Source organism: Otolemur garnettii, unplaced genomic scaffold (genome assembly GCF_000181295.1).
Source record: "Otolemur garnettii isolate 467f Iridium unplaced genomic scaffold, OtoGar3 scaffold00093, whole genome shotgun sequence".
In the NCBI taxonomy this organism is placed as follows: Eukaryota; Metazoa; Chordata; class Mammalia; order Primates; family Galagidae; genus Otolemur; species Otolemur garnettii.
In genome coordinates, this window is record NW_003852488.1 from 6,746,416 (window position 1) to 6,755,044 (window position 8,629).

At 47.0% G+C, this 8,629-nt stretch overlaps 1 protein-coding gene across 3 annotated transcripts in view; it reads left to right on the forward strand.

Moving 5' to 3' along the window:
• The first annotated feature begins 843 nt into the window (after positions 1 to 843).
• The window catches only part of JADE1 (jade family PHD finger 1), a 64,845-nt gene continuing 57,059 nt past the window's right edge, over positions 844 to 8,629 (forward strand). Inside the window, exon 1 of one of the 3 annotated variants that reach the window (XM_012808733.2) lies at positions 844 to 1,106. The gene's annotated coding sequence lies outside the window, so the exon portion shown is untranslated. Of the gene's footprint in view, positions 1,107 to 1,147; positions 1,521 to 2,462; positions 2,590 to 8,629 lie in introns of those variants that run through there. The other 2 variants (XM_023516567.1, XM_023516566.1) reach the window with 2 other exon arrangements.

An 8,629-nucleotide genomic window follows, 5' to 3' on the forward strand; every position in this document is an offset into this window, starting at 1 on the left:
GGTTATCTGCCATATGAAAAAATCTGCCATAAAGAATGTTATCTGCCATATGAAAAAGCAACTTTGTATTTTGTGGAAAATCGGTAACCACTCCAAATGAATCTCTGGTGAATGATTTTGTATTAGTCTGCGATTTCAACTTACTGTTAGGCGATTAGTCTGCGATTTCAACTCCCTGTTAGGCGCTCTGCTCATGTTTGGAGGGAGAAGATAGCCAGTTCTGTAGTAATGTGTAACATAAACGTGGTGACAATTTACAAATAATCCCTCTTTTTTCCCCCTCCCTCTCAGTAATAGCTATCTTCTAATGGATTAATGTTCATTTGGAATAGTAATTTAGATGGAATTCATCTATATTTCGATACAAATTTACCTAAAGATGGTATTCCGGCCTCAGAATTGGACTATGTGCATTTAAAAATATCATTCTAACCCGCAACTCCCTTAAACTGTTACTACAAAAGAAATATTTTGTTACTGAGCCTAAACACAAAACTTTTCACCCAAATCACACGCCTTAATAGCCGCAATTTTATCCACGTAATTTTAAACTAATTTGAAAGACTTCATTTCCAGTTGTCAGACTAGAGTTGAAACGGAGGCAGCAGTTTGAAAGGGATACACACCCACCTCCCTGCCTCACGAGGCACATCAAGAATTTCTACCTTCACAAGGTCCGCGACGCGAGAGATCCCGCGAGCTGATCAGCGCGGCTCCGGGCGAGCCCCCGCGGGCGCAGGCCGAGCCGGCTGCGGCGAGGGCCGCCAAGAGTTAACCGGGAACCGAGCCCCTCGCGCCGCGGGCTCCCCGCGTGCTCCTTCCGCCCTCCCGTCCCCACCCTCTCGTTTTGGCTGGGGATTAAAGTGCTCCCCCCTGTGGCAGCAGTGACCCAGAAATGAGTTTGATTCACACAGTCCTTCCTCCATAACAAGCCAAACACCCGTCCGAGAGTGCCTCCGTGCGCGAGTGCCGGGTGTGTGCGCGCCGGGGAAAGCAGGGGCCCGCCCGGCTCCCCGCCCGCCCTCCCGCCGCGGCCCGAACTCATGCGGCGCGGAGCGAGCGAGCGGCGCCTAGCCCAGCGCCTCGGCCGAACCCCTCCGCAGCAGGTACGCGCGCGGGCCGCGGGGGGCGCGCGGGGTGGGCGCGCCGCGCGTGTGTCCGCGCGTGTCCGCGTGTGGGTCCGTGTGCGCGTCCCGGTCCCGCGGCAGCGGCGGCGGTGGCGGCGGCGGCTGCAGGACGAGCCGAGAGGCTCAGCCATATTTGATGGTTTTGTTGCTTTGCTCGGGAGTTCTCGGGAGTAATTTAATGCCGAAGGTCGCTGCCTAGTGGAAATAATATAGTACGTCATTAATATGGCGCCAAAAGATTGGGTTCTCGATATGTAGCTAGGAGGGAGGGAGGCAGCAGCCGAGCGCAGCGTTACTATCCCACCAGTAACTTGGGCATTGCCGGGGCGGGGGCCAGAGGAGGAGGAGGAGAGGATGATTTTTGGATCCTGAGAATTGATCTATGTTGGATCAGTAAGTTTTATTATGGTTTTTTTTTCAATTTTGGGGGGCCGAAGACAAGAGCTTTTTCTTCTTCTGGATTTGCGAAGAACATGCGGGTTTTCAGGTGAATCATCAATTAAATGCGTTCAGGAGCAGAAGCCCAGTTTGGTTGGCTTTAGTTTATAGAATTTTTTTTGAAAAGCAAAAGTGCATTGGGCTGCATGAAAGTGGAAAGCGTAGTAGCAACTTGGTAGACAGATGGCAATGGCAGAACGCAGGTTCGCGTACATATATGAATCCAGAGTGTGTGTGACCGCGTGTGTGGTGGGACTATATTTGTCCAGACATAGGTGTGTAGGTACATCTGTGTGTGGTGGCCGCAGTCCTGGGTCTTGTCACCGCGTCACCACATAACCAAAATGTTCATTGCATCAATTCAAGGGCAGTGAGCAGGGAGTGGAAGGGACAGCTTGGCAATTAGATTTTTCTAAACGGAGCTTCCTCTGAACACACCTTTTACTTATAGCGAGACCTGTAAAGTAAAACCCTTCATCAATAAAATTGGGAAGGAGTTAGCATTGGTAGAGAAAAGTACCGATCAAACATGAACTTAAAACGTCTTGCAAATTGCAACCTTTGGCACCATCTGCAAATGGTGGGGGTGGGGGTATCTCTGGGTCTCCTTGCTGCCTTAAATGAACGTGCTGTGTGTTCCTCGGGACTGCAAGTTGCAGAGCCCTTGAGTGCACGTGTCTTGTGCCTGTGAGCGTGTTTGTGAGTTCGGGGCTGTTGTTCGGTAGCCAGCTAGCTTTCCGGATAGCTCTACGTGGGCTTGCAAATGCGGGAGAGGGATGGAATGTGGAATGTTGACCGGGGAACCGAATCCTGTCGGAACGGTCCCATTTGCTGGAGAAATTCGATCCCTTCCACCTCCTTCCCGCTCCCCCCGCCCGCCTTTGGGCAGGAGGCGGGGCTGAGGACGCGGCTGCTGCTCAAAGTGGCGGAGCGCGGCGGCGGGAGGCAGGTGCACGGCACCCGCCAGTGGGGGTGCCTCAACTTCCGCGGGCGTTTAAATAGCAGCCTCTCTCCCCTCCCACCGGTAATAGGTGACCTGGCGGCCGAGGGCGGCGGGGGGAAGGGACAGGGGAAGACCCGGGAGCGAGCCTCCGCGGCACGTGGGCAGGTGCTGGGTGGCCCCGGGGCCAACTTTTGTAGCCCGCCTCTGGCGTTTGAGGAAAGGAGGCTCAGTGTGGAAATGGGGGCGGGCGGCGGCCGAGGCGCTGCTTGTCGGCTGCGGCCGGAGCGTCACCTAACGGTCCGAGCAGCGCTGCCGGGCCCCAGGAAGGGGAATTGCGGGGGGTGGGACGCCTGGCCCGCCGCGCCCGCCCCGCACAAAGCCCGTGGCGCGGGCATGGGCGCCGCGCCCCTGCCCCGGGAACCGCCAGAAGCCCGATGCGGTCCCCGCGCCGGTTCCGGCGGGCGGCCGCAGGCGTTTGTTTGTTGGTTCCGCGCCGCCTTCCTTGCCGGATGGCTTCCTGTGACAGAGGTGATACACAGTTTCCAGAACTGTCTGGGGGCGGGAGCAGGAGCGGGAGCCGAGCCCGCTGGGGGCTGCTCACCGCCGCCGCCGCTCCCATCTTAAAACCGTTTCTCGCCTGCGCGCTCGCCCCAGCCTGAAGGTGCCGCCCCGGAGGGGCTCGGGGAGGGGGACAGCGCGGCCGTTTCCAGCGGCGCAAGTGGCTTCTGGACGCGAGGGAGCGTTTGATTTGCAACTGGGGCCAAGCGGATTGGTGCAGCTGGCGGCGGCGGGGCGGGAGGAGCGGCGGCGGCGGGGGGTGGCCACTTTCAAATGGAGAGGGCGGCGGCGGCGGGGACGCCGCTGCGGAGGGAGCGGGGCTTGGTTGCGCCATGAGAAGGTGTCATCACTGCACCGGGGCTAATTCCGGCGGAGGTGCCGGGAGTTACTTTCCCCTCCTCCCGCGCTGTTGTTTCTGTCGCCTCGGGGGGAGGAGGAGGAAAGGGAGGGGGCGGCGCCGCCGCGCGGAATCGCGGCCCTGCGCACACCCCGGCGGGAGGCAGGAGTCGCGCGGTGCGTTCTCGGCTGCGGGGCGGCGGCCCAGCTCCCCCTCCCCGGAATCTCTCCTCCCCTTCCTGGGAAGCCTCAGTTTTTTCATCTTTGCGCTCGCGCTCTGCCACCCTCCCACGCGGGCTTCTCATCCCTGCGACCTCCACCTCGGCTCAGTCGGTCTCGGGTCTCCCCGCCCACGCGGGTCCTTCCCCCGCCCCCGCTCCTTTGGCCCCGGGCTTGCCCATCCCGAGCACGCGGGGGCGGCCGCAGTCCCGACGCCGGGTGAATGCTGAGAGCAAACAAAAAAGCGGGCGATTTAAACGTGCCTTTGAAACCCGTTAGGAATGCATCGTCACCCGGAGACCGTTTAAAGGCAGCTTTAGCTGGCTTTCTAGTAACGAGGAGGCTGGCGCTGCACCTCGCCTTGGCGGGGGCGAGGGTCTGTCGTCTGTTTACCTCGGCCAAGAGGGAATTAATTTGTGTAAAATGATAGCTGATGTGAACGATTGGAGACAGCTACATTTTTTAGTAAAGGGGGTATGGATCTGAGGTTTCCCATTAATGGGAATGCTTAGGGGGTTATTTCCCAAAGCTTTTTAATAGGTGATCTATTTTTCCTTTTTTATAATACCTGCTGTGATGGCTAGCTCTCTAGCTACTTGTAGCCCAAGGCTAATACCTTTCAAAGCTAATGAACTAGTTTTAAGATGCAAAGAAATTATTTCTCTGAAAGTTGTGACTCACCAAGGGTTAGACATTTTACAGTAAGTTGGATTTTGATCAAATCACAGTAATCAAGATTTAAGTACTTTTAGGAGGAGGAAGGAAACATTCATTGTTATCATACTTTAACTCAACACTTTGATGCAGTAATTTATTTGTTGTAGGTGGGCAACATGTAGGGGTGATAAATGGGATGTTCTTTGGCTAACAGTTTAGCAAATACATGCAACCTGGAATTTTTATTGTCCTTTTATTTCCAAAATCTTAGTCCCACTTATTGCCACTTTTAAGTCCCATGAATGGTATTTTGCTGTGTTTCCTAAGTATTTTTATAAGTGTATTGGATCTGGCACTTTCGTTTCAACATCTAGAACAAATATAATTTTCATCAATTTAAGTGTTAGGTTTCCCCATATCTCCTTTCATCCTTATGCTAGCAGAGATAATAGAAGTTCCCTGAACTTGGCAGTAGAACTTGAACTTGATTCCATCTTTAAGATCATAGGCTGCTTTCTAGTAAGAAAAGTTGGGTTGCACAGAAATTTTCACTTTAACAAAGCTAGACAGATAACTATTCATCTAGAAGGTTCCCCCTCCATCTCTTGATGCATAAGCCTGTAAAGGAGTTCGCTTGTATTAGTTGCTCAGGTTAAAAGATTATATTGAAAACAAGGAAAAATGGTAAGTATACGTGAGTGAAACTAGAGAGAGAAAACAGTTTAAGAAAATGTGTTTTCTTGCCTTATCCAGAGACTTTGGGAAGGATAAATTGAAACAAACTTGGAGAACTTGGTAAGAGTAAACCCTGATCTCCATGTGTCTTGCCTGTTGATTTTTTTTTTTCTTAAGGAACCCTTAGTGGCTTAAAATAGTTATTACGCAAGTGGTGTTAGGTGTGTACATTGTTAAAAATTAGAAAATACGAGAAACAAGTATAAAAACACTTTTCTACCACCGAAAGATCACCACTGTATCCCTTTCCAAATAATTTTCTTTGTGTATTTTTGTGTATATTTTAATTAAGAAGGCAATTCTGATGTAATTATCTTCATAGACACACACACAAGAGTCTGCAAGGAAGTTTTTTGGTCCGCTAGCTTGGTAATTTTAATATCATCTATTACGGGGACATGTTCAGGTTTCCCTATTTGGGTCCAGAATATCATAGCTTTATCTAAACCACTGTTGGTAAATGACCATTATTGGATCTGGTTATTTTCCCTCAAGTAGTCTTTAGTAACTTCTTGATGGAATATGTGACACTGGAGACAACACTTTAGAAATAATGTCAATGGTATTAAAAAAGCTAGAAATCAAAATAGCATTTATCGTGATTTGGAGAGCGTCTGTTTGAAAAATAGATACCTGATGTTTTTATCCACTGACTTATTGGGAAAAGATTTTCAAGTGTGTTTGGTACTGAGGTGGTGGGAACAGCAAACATCAAACACTGGTTATATTCTGTATCTTTAGGGTTTATTGGGAGTGAAGAAGAATATAAATCTGTCACAGATTTGCTTGCTTCTTCACTTTCCAGTTGGTGAAGCTCTTCCCTGTCATTTCTTATTATGAGGCACCTGTTACACCATTATGGTTAATGGTCTATTGTAATTTTTGCATTATAAAACCTATTTTCCCACAAGATTTATAGAATAGATATCCTCTGGAGGAAAATATGACAGCAAATACAACTTCCTTTTTATTGTGTTGGCATTTAAAAGTGTAGCTTGATTGTTAAAATAGAGTTACTAATTTTAAGCTTTTTCCACTCTCCTTGTCTAAACATTTTTTTTTTATTGTCTAAACATTTAACTTACAAATCAGCACCAAATTCAATAATACCCTTTTTTTAAAGTATAAAGGATGGGTCTGCTTGGAATCATTGGTTTCTTAGAAGGTATCAGAAGCCTAATAGCTTTAATTGGGAAAGTATTTTGAATTCTTAAGACAGGGAAGTTGTTGCCTTAAGAGTTTAGTGTTTAGTTATTTTCTTCATTTTCAATGTCTTGTATCTTATGTGATCATGTATTTAAAATTTGGACAGGTACTATGTTATTTTTATTTTTCTAGAATATAATATTTCACAAAGACTTAATTGAGTGTATTAATCTATTGTCATTTACCTGATGTACTTCTCTGGCACCTGGGCTAGAGCGCCATGGCCTCAGTCTAGCTTACAGCAGCCAGGAACTCCTGAGCTTAAGGGATCCTCCTGCCTCCACTTCCCGCAGTGGAAGGCCTCTCGTGTACTTCTCATGCAAAATCTGGTTTGTTGTCATGAGGGGCATATACAGTCTTTTGAAATTTTTTTTTTTTTTTGCAATTGGTGCCTCTGATGAACACAGTTACTCTGTACTCTTTAATAAACGCAAAAATGGCCCTGGAAGACCTTTTTATCTGCAAGTGGTACTTTGAAGTTCAGGGTTGAATGTCATGGGACAAAACAGAGCAGATTGATGATAGACTCTTGGCCTTTTTCTGGCCTAGAAAGGACTTGAATGATTATTAAGAATGGCTTTCCTCACCTCAAAAATATAGGATACTAGACTTGGAATGGAAAGCTTAATAGTTGTGAAAGGGGCCAAGTATTTTCCATTTCTAATCCTTAATCAATGGTATATGATATGCACTCAATGAATGTTCAAAAACAAACTTTTCGTTATTTAAGGACAGTTCAGTATTTACACTTTTGCTTTTGATTCTTCAGATAGAGTTAAGACAGTAAGGTTATGATTAGAGATAGTTAAAAGTAAGTTCATTTTTAAAACCTAAGGCCTTTAGAGCTTTCTTATAGAGAGAATTAAACTTAAGTTTTCCTTTTTGTGGATAGCACTGAAAGTTGTCAACAATAATTTAAAATATTGATCATTTATTGTCTCATGCACAGAAGATTTTATTTGAAAATTAATGACATTTCCAGGCTAGGTAGCTCACGCCTGTAATCCCAGTACTTGGGAGGCAGAGGTGGGTGGATTGCCTGAGCTCATGAGTTTGAGACCAGCCTCAGCAAGAGCAAGTCCCCCATCTCTAAAAAATAGCTGGATGTTGTGGCGAGCACCTGTAGTCCCAGCTACTTGGAAGGTTGGGGCAAAAAAATCACTTGAGCCCAAGAGTTTGAGGTTGCTGTGAGCTGTGACATCATGGTACTCTACCAAGGGCAACAAAGTGAATCTGTCTCAGAAAAAAAAAATGACATGTAAGAATTTTTCAGCAGTTATTTGAAGTAAAGATTTCAGTTGTAAAAGTCCAAACCGAAAAATAAAATGGACCTTTTTATCTTACTGCTGGCTAAGGAACATGAAATGGCAATTTTATTAGCGTGTTGCTTGAGGTTGAACTGCATGGTTTGATTGGTTTAGTACAAAGTACACTAAATGCAATTAAAATTTTTTCTTAGTTACTGTTATCTTTACAAGCATCAGTTATTGCAGTGGAAATGTAATGATTCACTGAAGAGGGATAAGGCTGAGTTCTGGTGGCTTGCGCCTTTTTTAAAGTTGGGGGATACTTTTGAGACTGAAGCCAATGGAACCTCTCCCCCAGAGAATGTGGATGACATTGAAATTTGCATGTTCTTTCAGGAATTCTGTTGATTCTCCTAAGTGCATCCTTGGATTCTAGTATATGTGTTTAAATTCTGGTAACTTCTTTTTATGATTTCTTTCTGATCCTTTTACTGTCACCATATTACAGTTAAGATGCCTGTCTGGGACAGTCATTATGTTTATTATTGGTCATTAATTTGAATATCAGATAAGAAGCTCGTTAGAACTTTTCATAACTTAGTGTACACAGCCTCAAGTAGGAGCCGTAGGGAATTCCCTTGGAAAAAAATTGCCTTGTGTTTATGTAGCCTTTAAGTTGCTTAGAGCACCCTTTTATTCCCCCCCTCACTTTTGATTCTAGCTTTCTCTAGTTAGGGCCTCTTTTTAAGCTTCAAATCTGATTCTAAAATACTTGTTTCAGAATATGGTCTTCGGCTCGGCGCCTGTGGCTCAAGCGGCTAAGGTGCCAGCCTCATACACCTAAGGTGGCGGGTTCGAATCCCCAGCCCGGGCCCACCAAACAACAATGATGGTTGCAACTAAAAAATGGCCGGGCGTTGTGGTGGGCGCCTGTGGTCCCAGCTACTTGGGAGGCTGAGGCAGGAGACTGGCTTGAGCCCAGCAGTTGGAGGTTGCTATGAGCTGTGATGCCCTGGCATTCAACCCAGGGGGATAGCTTGAGGCTCCGTCTCAAACAAACAAACAAACAAACAAAAACACAGAATATGGTCTTCGTGGTAACATATACATTAGTGAAATGCACAAATCTTAAGTGTTTAGACAATGATTTTTTTTTTTTTTTT